Here is a 13,000-nt window from a genome sequence, read left to right on the forward strand (position 1 = left end):
TCCACTGCAGAGCTCTCCCCCTGCCTGCACTGTCCTCGCTCCAATATTTACCTGTTGAAAACCTTTTCATCTTCCTCTGCTCGCTTGGAGGTAAAATCATCTGCTTCTGAATACCCGGAGCGCTATTCCCCACTCTGGCACTTGCTGCCCTAGTTATTTCCAAAGCTCTCCTGCCACTGACAAGGCATGGGTATGTAATACTGCAGGGCCCCTCACCCCGGACACCCCAACACATGTTTGTGCAGCGTCACTGAAACCAATTCTGCTGGGTTCTGGTCCTAGTTCAGCGGTTGCTGTGGACTGAAGTGTATCCTCTCCAACATTCACATCTGTTGAAGCCCTGACCCCCCAATATGATGGTATTTGGAGATGGGGCCTTTGGGAGGTAATTAGGATTAGATGAGGTCATGAGGGTGGGGGCCCTCAAGAGGGGATTAGTGCCCTTATAAGAAGAGACCAGAGAGCTTGTTTCCACCATCCACCCACCCCCATCCACATGAGGATGCAGAGAGAAGGCCAGGAAGAGAGCCCTCACCATCAGGAAACCAAGCTGGCCAGCACTGTGCTCCTGGACTTCTCAGCCTCCGGAATTGTCAGAAAGAAAGTCCTGTTGTTTAAACCACCCAGTCTGTGGTATTTCGTTATGGCAGCCGGAGCTGACTGGCGTAGCTGTATAACTATGGGCAAGCCCTTCATCATGTGGACTATCTTTCCTCCCCTGACAAGTGTAAATATTAAAAACCTGTCTTACTTTACCAATTTGTGTGATTCAATGAAAGATGAATGTACAATAGAGAAAAGCATGAAGTGCAATTTTCTGTGAAAATATGCACGGAACAGTACCAAGTGACTGTGAAAGTCCTAATTCTGTTGTGGAGCCTTGGATGTGTCCTACAGACCCTCTGGGACCTGTTTCCTTGCCCACAAAATCAGGGACTCAACTCAGGGACGTCTAAATTTCTATGACTCTAAATGCTAAGAGAAAAGCAAGTGAAATTCCCTAGGTTCAGAGCAGTGGCCCCATTATTCATGCTTTTGGGACTGTGTATGCAAGGCTGAACTCTAATATCATGGAATAGGGCAAGGAAATGTAGAAAAATGACCTGGGGGTTCTCTATCTAAAATTATTTATGTCCTGGGGACTTCCGTGGTGGCTCAGTGGTTAAGACTCCATGCTTTCAATGCAGGGAGCATGGGTTTGATCCTGGTCAGGAAACTAAGATCCCACATGAAATAAATAAATTAATTAAATTAAATTAAAACCTTAATATGTTTTAATTAATTAATTAAAATAGGTCCTGAAAGACGTTTATTTGCATTTTCAGGTCACTGAAGGATCATTAATAAAAGTTCGTTGCCCTATTCATCAATGTTCTTGACTTTAAAATGTTACTTTCATTTTATTAAGTGACACTCACAGGAGCATACTTAGTCTTGCAGTTCTCAAACAATGATTTTTCATCCTAAACATGTTCACATCAGTGACCAAGTCATTTGAAGAGTACTATGTTTTCACTTCATTACCCTTTGTTCACAAAAGGAAAAGGCCTAAAATAACCTCCTGTTTCTCCTCTCTTCTTAAGAATCAGACTTTCTCGTAAAAGAGTTATCTTTCACGTACACTTAAGATGTGTGCATTTCATTGTTGGGGAAAAAAAGTAGTTTATGTCCCTAAATGTATCCTTATATGAGCAGCACCCACTCATCCATTTGACACTTATTCAGGTGAGTTAAATCCAGGTACAGCAGCTGCTCCCAAATCAGGATGCTTTTCAAAATCAACTAAGAAGTTTTATAAAAAGGCAAATTCCTAAGCTCCTACCTTGGAAATTTTGAATCAGTAAGACTAAGGTGACATAAGGAATTCAATATACATTTTTTTAAAGCTGTCCAGGGAATTCTAATCCACTAATACTTCTGAGAGCTTGATTCTTGAAAATCATGGGTCAGTAAAACAAAATTTTTAAAATTGGAGTAGCATTTAAAGCTACCAGTGTTTCCAGACATAGACAACAGACTTATGGTTGCCAAGGGGGAGGGAGGGTGGGGGAAGGAGGGATTAAGAGTTTGGGATTAGCAGATGCAAACTATTATATGTAGAATGGATAAACAACAAGGCCCTACTGTACAGCACAGGGAACTATATTCAATAGCCTATGACAAACCATAAAAAAGAATGTATACATATGTATAACTGAATCACTTTGCTGTACAGCAGAAACTAACACAACATTGTAAATCAACTATACGTCAATAAAAAAATTAAAAAATAAAAAAATTACCAGTGTTTTAGTTTTCTAAATAAAACATTGACACAACTGTGTGTTGTCACCACTGTTTCATTAAAGAAAGAACATTTAAAAACAACAAAAAGTAAGAATGGTCATCATTTTACAATTTAAAAGACAGATACAATGTAAATTTTTGACAACTCACTACATTGCCTTTTTCTCATCACAAATCAGAATGGTGAATACTTTATAATGGAATGGTCCTGTTCTAATGCAGGTGTTGGAACAATGTAGTATGGGACATGAATATGAACTGGTTATAAGCTTGGCCTTGGCTTACAACTGGTAGCCTTTAAATCTACCATACCCAGAATGTGTCCTCTCACCGCCAAACCCACCACATCATCCATGACTGACTCAGCACTTAAGACTTGGTTCCAGTATCACCTGCTCATGGAAGTTTTCTGCTCTCCCGCTTCTCCTCCAAGGCTGAGCTGATACACCTCCTTTGTGTCCCCCCAGAACATTCTGTACATACCTCTGACACGCTCTTTGTAAACTAAACATTAGTGATTTATTTTCTTTCTTTCTTTCTTTCTTTTTTTGGCGGTACGCGGGCCTCTCACTGCTGTGGCCTCTCCCGTCGCAGAGCACAGGCTCCGGACGCGCAGGCTCAGCGGCCATGGCTCACGGGCCCAGCCGCTCCGCGGGACGTGGGATCTTCCTGGACCGGGGCACGAACCCGCGTCCCCTGCATCGGCAGGCGGACTCCCGACCACTGCGCCACCAGGGAAGCCCAGTGATTTATTTTCTTTATTGTCTCCTTAATTACACCATGAGTCCCTTGAGGGGAGGAGTTGTGTTTGGTTCACTTCTGTACCTTTACAGAGTGGTTGCACTTAATAGACATTCAAAAAACTATTTGCTGAAGGAACACATAACTAAATGAGCTTTACACTCTGGCAGAGAGGGTAAAACTTGTGCATGCATAAGTATACTACTAAGTGGAAAGTCATAAATGGCCCAAGAGAACTATCTGTGCTTTTTAAGGAATAAACTGGGGGAAGAAGTTGGTTACATCTGGCTGAGGACAGCAGGCAAGGATCATAGAAGAGATTATATCTGAGAGTTCCTGTGAATATACAAAGGATGTCCAGGAGAGGACAAAAAGCATGGAAGGAACAATGCAAGCAAAAGCATGGCGTTGGAAAAACACAAGGCACGTAAGAGAACATGTGAGTATTTCATTTCTTTGGAGGACAGGGTTTGTAATAAATAGCAAAGGTAAGATGGTTGGTCAGTTTACCTAAAAGATACTGGGGAGCCATAGAAATCTTTGGAAAAAAGATATAATTAGAGTTGGCTTTAGGCAAATCGAGTGTGACAGCCATACGAGGTATGAACCAGAGTCTAGAGGCAAGGAGGCCAAGTAGGAGCCTATTGTGATATGAGGGGAAGAGTGATTGTGGGCAGAACGAAAAGAGATACAGTGGGACTGGAAAGGAGGAGGAATAAAAGGAACTTCACGTATGCAAACATGGTGCCTGGGAGAATAGGGTAAGGACAATGCCATTGGCAGAGACAGGGAAAAGATAATGGGGACAGGGGAGTGGAGTTGATGAAATGCCAACAACATCTCCAGCATGAGATACACAGTCATTACTTGGGAAAGAGCTCAGAGAGAGTTTGGAACTAGAATTAGAATTCAGGGATTTACCTACCCCAAAGTGGTTAAAACCATAAGACAGCCAATGGGGACAGCAACAAGAGAGGTAGAAAGAAACCCAGAATGATATATTATTTTTCTGTTTAACCTATGTTTATCATCACAGCATAGAGTCAAAAGCTAGAAAAGACCAAGTAGGATGAGGACTAAGAAAGCATCACTGAACTTGGAGATCATAGAACCTGGTCACTGGTCATTTCTTTGTAAGTTGTAAAGCTACATGTAGGAAGTAAAGGTTTAAGTGGCTGGTGAGGCAGAGCTAACAAGCACAGTCATATCCTCCAAGATGTTTCCGGCTGAAAGAGCAAGCTAGTGGAGCAGCTCTTGTGGGGTACGGGTAGAGAGTTTTGTTGTTGTTTTTGTTGCTGTTTGCCATTGATAAGAAGCCACTGTGCAGGGGAAGAGGAGTTGCCTGGTGGTCTAGTAGTTAAGATTCCGCACTTTCACTGCCGTGGCCCAGGTTCAGTCCCTGGATGGGGAACTGGGATCTCACAAGCCAGGCAGTGCAGTCAAAATAAAAAACAAACAAACAAAAAAACCCCAAGAACCCACTGGGGAAGGGGAGAAATTGACAGTGCAAGAGAGACCATTCAGATTTGTAAGACGAGTATCATCCTTATTTTGCAGATGAGGAAACCAAGGCTCAGAGAGGTGAAATAACTTGCCCACAACCAAAACCAGTAACCAGCAGAGAAGGAAATTGAATCTTGGTTTGTGTGACTCAGAAACTTAAGGTCGTCTGCTCACATCATGCTAACCAACTCCCTAGCAGGTATCAGAAAACATTCGTCTAATAAGTCCCTCCGTGGATACAATGGCTGGCCATTCTTTCTGCTTGCATTTTAAGGTAGCTTTGTGATATTCTGTAAAACCACACTTCTATTCATAAACAGAGAAGCCACTCTACGGGTAGAGATTGTTGTTGTTTTTGTTGCTGTTTGCCATTGATAAGAAGCCACTGTGCAGGGGAAGAGGAGTTGCCTGGTGGTCTAGTAGTTAAGATTCCGCACTTTCACTGCCGTGGCCCAGGTTCAGTCCCTGGATGGGGAACTGGGATCTCACAAGCCAGGCAGTGCAGTCAAAATAAAAAACAAACAAACAAAAAAACCCCAAGAACCCACTGGGGAAGGGGAGAAATTGACAGTGCAAGAGAGACCATTCAGATTTGTAAGACGAGTATCATCCTTATTTTGCAGATGAGGAAACCAAGGCTCAGAGAGGTGAAATAACTTGCCCACAACCAAAACCAGTAACCAGCAGAGAAGGAAATTGAATCTTGGTTTGTGTGACTCAGAAACTTAAGGTCGTCTGCTCACATCATGCTAACCAACTCCCTAGCAGGTATCAGAAAACATTCGTCTAATAAGTCCCTCCGTGGATACAATGGCTGGCCATTCTTTCTGCTTGCATTTTAAGGTAGCTTTGTGATATTCTGTAAAACCACACTTCTATTCATAAACAGAGAAGCCACTCTACAGAATGTAACTCAAGAGGAACTAGAAAGTTCCCTAGCTGTCTCCTATTTCTCTCCTGCTTAGAAGGCTTCCATGTTCCCTCTGCCACTGATGTTGAACAGGTGGCATCACTTCTCAGAGGGACGTTCTGTAAGAAGCAGAACAGGTTTAACCTTGCGTGATTTTCACCTTCACCACATGAGTAGGTAATTAAGATTTAAATATTTTAACTTATAAAGACTTTCTTATACCTCCTACTGGTCTAAATTAAAACAGGATCTTGTTTTCAAACAAGTCAAATAGACAAAAATATCAAGTACTTAAAATCAGTACAGGGCACCCAAATTCGATAATACCAGAGCAGGGTCTAGACATAAGAAAGAATCTGGCACTGGAGTCTTCATGTAAATATCTTTTGTTTTCAAAGATAATATTGGCGTGACTGATTACAATCTGGGTATGTAGGTGTGGCTGAAGCACAATGCTTGAAAAATAACTTTGAACACACTACACATATGCTACGCTTTGTTTTGCTGGTCAACTGGTTGACAGACTTGAAGCAAACAAGTTCTGTAAGGTCTAAAACTTATGCAGTCTTAGGTGTCCTCGTTAAGGCAAACGTTAATATTTTCAGAGTACCTGCAGAGGCCTCAGGGGAGCCCAGGGCAAAAGAGTGGTTGCAGAGCTTAATTAACTCTGCAGAAAAGCTGCCTCTGGCTGCAAATCACTTTTGGAGGAGTTGTTATTGCATGTGGCCCTGCCTATTTACCTTCCTTTATTTCTTGTTGTCCCTGAGTCTTCATTTGAAAGGAGCCATCCCATTCCTTGTATTTGGGCTGTTCTGCCCCTATGCGCTGGAAACTGCTTGCACTAAAAGTTCTTACTGTTGGTGATTTCTACATGGTACTTGCTTTTCAGACAAGCTGATGTGAAATTACTCAGCTTGAGAAGCCCCAAATCAAAGAGTTGGAACATATTTGGGGCATTTTTCTACCCTGTACAGAAGTCCTTTCATAATGGCTGTAACAGAAAGATGGAGAAACTCACAGTTCTATGATTAGAAATTTTGTCTTGTGGATGGACCTAGAGACTTTCATACAGAGTAAGTCAGAAAGAGAAAAACAGATATATAATATCGCTTACATGCGGAATCTAGAAAAATGGTACAGATGAACTTATTTGCAAAGCAGAAATAGAGACACATGTAGAGAACAAACGTATGGATACCAAGGCGGGAAGGGAGGGTGGGATAAATTGGTAGATTGGGATTGACATATATACACCACTATGTATAAAATAGATAACTAATGGGAACCTTCTGTACAGCACAGGGAACTCTACTCAGTGCTCTGTGATGACCTAAACGGGAAGGAAATCCAAAAAAGAGGGGATATATGTATACGTATAGCTGATTCACTTTGCCGTACAGCAGAAACTAACACAACATTGTAAAGCAAACTATACTCCAACAAAAATTAATTTAAAAAAAATAAGGAGGACTTCCCTGGTGGCACAGTGGTTGAGAGTTCACCTGCCGATGCAGGGGACATGGGTTTGTGCCCCGGTCTGGGAAGGTCCCACATGCCGCGGAGCGGCTGGGCCCGTGAGCCATGGCCGCTGAGCCTGCGCGTCCGGAGCCTGTGCTCCGCAAGGGGAGAGGCCACAGCAGTGAGAGGCCCGCGTATCGCAAAAAAAAAAAAAAAAAAAAAAAAAAAAAGGAAAAGAAATAAAAGAAATTTTGTCTTTATTCGGCTAATCTTCATCATGTATGTGAAGATGGCTCTCATCTCCCATTCTGCCCCCCACTCCAAAGTCTTTTCTTTAATGTCAACAGACTCATTTCTGTAACCATTTTACATGCAACATTGTTACCAGACCTTCTTACCTTCTTTACACCTCTCTATCAATTCCAATTTACTCATCAGCCTCTAAAAATATAGACTTCAAAACTGAGCACCATATTTCACATCCTATAGAGAGCATAATGTTGTTTTTCTGGACAACATGCATTTCATTAATACACCCTAACATTTCCTGATGAGATATCAATACCAAAGTCACATAAAAATTCATTTGGTGGATATTTATTCAGCACCTACAGCATACCATGTGTCAATCAATACTTTACTTGGGATATAAGGTGAAACAAGATAGGCTTCTTGTTCTCAAGTTGCTTAATAAATAAAAGCTGTCTGTTCAACGTCAAAGAGTGTGATGATAACAGGGAAAAGTTCCCAAAGAAGATGCTTTAACTGAGTTTGAAAAGATAGGAGTCATCTCGACAAAGAAGGCAGCTATGGCTAGCCAAGGCATTGGTCTGGGTATGCACAGGGAAGCATAAAGAGGCATGACACCACAGGGGAGCAACAAGAGAACAGGGATCACAAGAAATAAGGATACTCACTAAAGATTTTGAACTCTGTCTTGACAAATCTGGGGAACCACTAACTGATGGTGAGAGTTGCATTTTAGGAAGATCACTTTGTCAGATTCATCACATCAGGAGACTATGGAAATCATCCAGGGAAGACACAGTGAGAGCCCAAACTAGGGCAGAAGAAGTAGAAATGCAGAGGAGAGTGACACACAGGGATAAGAAAGTGCCGCACTCAATGACTTGTGGGATACAGAAGAAATGCACACTGGGGAAAAGGGCCTAGCAGCAGATAGCAAGTGATTAAAGCAGGGACTTTAGACAGATGAATTTTAGGGTTTGAATCCCTGCTCTACAATTTCTAGTTGTGTGACCTTAAATTATCTAATTCCATCAAAGCTTGGAATTCTCTTTGCAAAATAGGATACTATCACCTTTTTAGCAGGGATCCGACAAAGACTAAATGGAATAATGGATAAAGTGCTTACCTGTTTAGCTCAATGCACAGCACATGATGAGTTCTTGATACAAGACAGCAGGTAACCGTGGCTGGCTGTTTATGGTGGCGGTGATCGTGCTACTGCAATTCAGCAAGATAGAGAATTCAGGGGGAGGAGCCAAGTTTAGGGGAAGAGCTAATGATATTACAATAGCAGCTCATATTTGTACAGTGCTTTCAATTTTCAAATGGCTCTTGTATCCATTATCTCATTTCATGTTCAAAAGAACCCTGCAAGTCTCACTTTCATTTCTAGGACAATTTATTTCTAGGACTCCATCCTAGGAAAATAATCCAAAATGAGAATAAATGACGGAAAAATGCTTATGAGATATGGTCAATTTTTTAAAGAAGAAAATGCAAAGTTGTATATGTGGAAGAATTTCAATTACATGTTTAAAATAGACTGGAAGAAAATGAACCAAAATATTACTTTTTTCTAGCGAGTGGGATTATAAATGATTTTTAAATTCTTCTTAATATATTTCTGTGTTTTTCAAATGTTCTATAATGGATATGTATTACTTTTACAATGGAGGGAGGAATGATGCCCTTTTCTTTTGTTTTCCATTGTCTTATTAACAATGTTTTGTTAAGTAGATAGGTTAGTCATTATTATTTTCTTTGTTTTATAATACTAAGACTTCTGTCAATAATAATAACTATAACTAACACTTACATAGCACTTACTACATGCCAGGCATTGTTCCAAGCATCTTAATAAATATTAAGTTTAGGCATGAGTTTAGAATTTATTAGAATTATCCCATTATTATGTTTTTGCCTGTAAATAATAGAAATGTCTACTTAATACAGCTTAAACAAAAATAGTATTTATTGGTTTATGTAACTGGAAAAATCTAGAGGTGAAAACATAGAGACGGGGCATGGTTCCAATCAGACTGCAGCTCACGTCTCTGTGATTCTCCCAGTCCTCCTAGTCTGTCAGCTTCATCCACAGGCTAACCGTGAGGCGTCTGTGATAGTTTTTGATCCTGTCCTACATCTGCTCAGGAAATTGTCCAGGAGAAAAGACAGCTTCTGCCTCAGGCTTCTAAACGAGAGTCCTGAGATTCTCTGGTTGGACAACTTAGGTCACATACCCACTCCTGACTCAATAACTTGGGGGGTGGGGGGTGGGGGGCGTGGGGGGTGGGAAGAGGGGCAAAAATAAAATGTGCTGAGTATCTTAAGTCAACCAGGACGGCCAAGGAATTGGAAGTGGGGGGAGATGGGGGAGGGGTGTTAACAGAATGAAAATCAAATAGGAAGGGGAAATAAGGGAAAGGATACTGAGTAGGAAATAGACAATATCGATTACTTTATTTCTCAACATTCAGTTTAGGTTGGATCTTACTGCCAAGTTAGCTACAAATTTCATCTCTCCCCCTTCCCAGCTGTCCTTCCTGGGATCCTTATTTTGGTTCTCTATTTGTTATTCTGTGCATCATTGAATAGATGTTGATAAAGTAGTCTATGAAACCCCTCAGCTTTAAATCACCTGAAAACCCTCTGAATTGAAGGTAAGATGTAGAGCAAGCCATATGCCATGGTTTTTTCTTTGTCTTATATTGACAATATTTGCTTGTTGTTTCAATTAAGAAATGTCAGAGAGTGAGCCCAGTCATCTTCTCCGGCGGAGCCTCACAGGGTAAGAGGGGCTTGGTGGAACCCCAAGGTCTATTTCTGGTTTTTTTGTTTGTTGTTGTTTTGTTCTGTTTTTTATATAAAAGTTTTCAGTTGTAGTTCATATACCATGCAATGTGCCCATTTAAAGTGTACAATTCAATAGTTTTTAGGAAATTCACAGAATTGTGCACTTATCACCATAATCAATTTTAGAGCATTTTCATTATACCCAGAAGGATCACTGTACCTATTAGTAGCCACTCCCTGTTTCCTGCCCGCCCTTCCTCCTCCCAACCTTAGGCAACCACTGGTTTACTTTCTGTATCTATAGATTTGCCTTTTCTAGACATTTCATGTAAGTGGAATCATAAAATATGTGGTCTTTTACAAATATCACGTGATATCACTTATATATGGAATCTAAAATACGACACAAATGAACATATCTATGAAACAGAAACAGACTCACAGTCATAGAGATCAGACTTGTGGTTGCCAAGCAGGAGGTGGGAGGGGAGGGATGGACTGGGAGTTTGGGATTAGCAGATGCAAACTATTATTTATAGGATGGATAAACAACAAGGTCCTACCGTATAGCACAGGGAACTATATTCAATATCTGTGATAAAGTATAATGGAAAAGAATATGGAAAAGAATGTGTGTGTTTGTATATATATATATATATATATATATATATATATATATATATATATATATATATATATATATATATATATATATATATATATATATATATATATCTGAATCACTTTGCTGTACAGCAGAAATTAACACAACATTGTAAATCAACTATATTTCAATAAAATTTTTTTAAAATAAAATAAAATATGTGGTCTTTTGTGACTGGCTTCTTTCTCTAAGCATCATGTTTTCAAGCTTAAGCTAACCATGTTGCAGCATGTATCAGTGTTTCATTTCTTCCTAGATAATATTCCATTATATTATCCATATATATTATACTATCCATATAATATTCTATTATATGGATAGACCACATCAGTTATTCATTCATCAGTTGATAGATAGTTGTTTCCACTTTTAGACTATTATGAATGATACTTTTATGGATATTTGTGCACAAGTTTTTGTGTGGACCTATGTTTTTATTTCTCTTGGGTATATACTTAGAAGTAGAATTTCTGGGTTTCCCTGGTGGCGTAGCTGTTAAGAATCCGCCTGCCAATGCAGGGGAAACAGGTTCATGCCCTGGTCTGGGAAGATCCCACATGCCACGGAGCAACTAAGCCCGTGCGCCTCAACTACTGAGCCTGCGCTCTAGAGCTCGTGAGCCACAACTACTGAGTCCGCGTGCCACAACTACTGAAGCTTGCGCACCTAGAGCCTGTGCTCCGCATCAAGAGAAGCCACCGCAATGAGAAGCCCACGCACCACAACAAAGAGTAGCCCCCGCTCGCGGCAACTAGAGAAAGCCCCCGAGTGCAGCAACGAAGACCCAACACAGCCAAAAATAAATAAATAAATTTATTTAAAAAAAAAACCAAAAACCTTGTTTATTAAAAAAAAAAAGTAGAATTTCTGGCCCATATGGTAGTCCACTGTTTTGCAGGTCAGAAATTTTATCAGAACCCTTCAAGTACTATCTTTAGGTAACCAAACTCAAAAGAGATTGCCAGGGACTCCCCTGGTGGTCCAGTGGTTAAGACTCCACACTTTCACTGTGGGGGGCATGGATTGGATCCTCGGGTGGGAGGGAACTAGGGTCCCGCATGCCATGCGGTGTGGCCAAAATTTAAAAAAAGAGAAAGAGAGAGAGAGACTGCCATGTAGAACGAGAAGATAATACATCGATTGACATTACTGTTTGCCATCGAATGGCATTACTGTTTTCAGGGGACCAGATCACTCAGGCTAACTGCTTGGAGAACCTCCTTTCCAATATCAAGGTATATGAGAAACTGAAAATTACTGCATTTAACTTTTAGTTTAGTACTCACAACAACTCTGAGGCTTAGAGAGACTAGATAATCTGTTCCGGGTTACATAGAAAACAGATGGAAACAACAGGATTGCAACTCATGTCTGCCTCTTTCCAGAACTGTCTGTCTTAAATACTAGACTAGACTCATACCGTTCAAATGCCACCAAATATTTAACTGTTCACTTGTTGGAAATGAGTTGTTTCCAATGTTTTCACCCACAGCACTAGTCCTTCTGCAAATGGCTACCTGAAATAAGTATGTGCTCTCGGTAGTTTTATTCTCAAAAGGTGACCTGGTATCCAAATTCTGGGCATGTCTTTATGTGGCTCTGCCTCTACTGACTTTTTATGAGAAGTTGTTCCTGATCACATTTGCTGGCACACCTCCTTAAAAGCACAGTCAGCAGCATTCAAAACAGCTCCTGGATGCCTGCCCTACAGGGACTTCTGATGATCTCTGTACTATTTTGAGATAAAAAGGGTTCAGCATCCAGCAGTCCAAAAACGTAGTCTAAATCAGCTTTTAAATCCCTCATTACATTTTACAAGGTGGAGGCCGCTGAAGACTTGAGTTGTTTCCAGGTATACTCCAGTAGGTCTCTCTAGGTCTCGCTCCTTTTTTGGGAATGGGTTGCAGACCAGACGAGGCGCTGTGTGGTGACTCACCCACCGTCATGGCCTCAGCTGTTGCTCATCTTGGAACAACCAGCTTTACAGATCTTTTGAGAAGACCAGGGTTGTATCACCTGTACTTGGCTGGTATGCACACACTAAATTACGTAGCCACGGTAAAATATTATGAAATCAAGACTCACTTTGAGAAGTTTTGTTAAATTTGTTAGATGTGACAGTGGTATTGTGGTTAGGTGAGGAAAAAAAAGATTTTCCTCTGAGATGCATACGAAAAACATATATCTAAGGGTGGGCTTCCCTGGTGGTACAGTGGTTGAGAGTCCGCCTGCTGATGCAGGGGACACGGGTTCGTGCCCCGGTCCGGGAAGATCCCACATGCCGCCGAGCAGCTGGGCCCGTGAGCCATGGCCGCGGAGCCTGCGCATCCGGAGCCTGTGCTCCGCAACGGGAGAGGCCACAACAGTGAGAGGCCCACATACCGCCAAAATTATAT

Source organism: Lipotes vexillifer, unplaced genomic scaffold (genome assembly GCF_000442215.2).
Source record: "Lipotes vexillifer unplaced genomic scaffold, Lipotes_vexillifer_v1.1 scaffold583, whole genome shotgun sequence".
In the NCBI taxonomy this organism is placed as follows: Eukaryota; Metazoa; Chordata; class Mammalia; order Artiodactyla; family Lipotidae; genus Lipotes; species Lipotes vexillifer.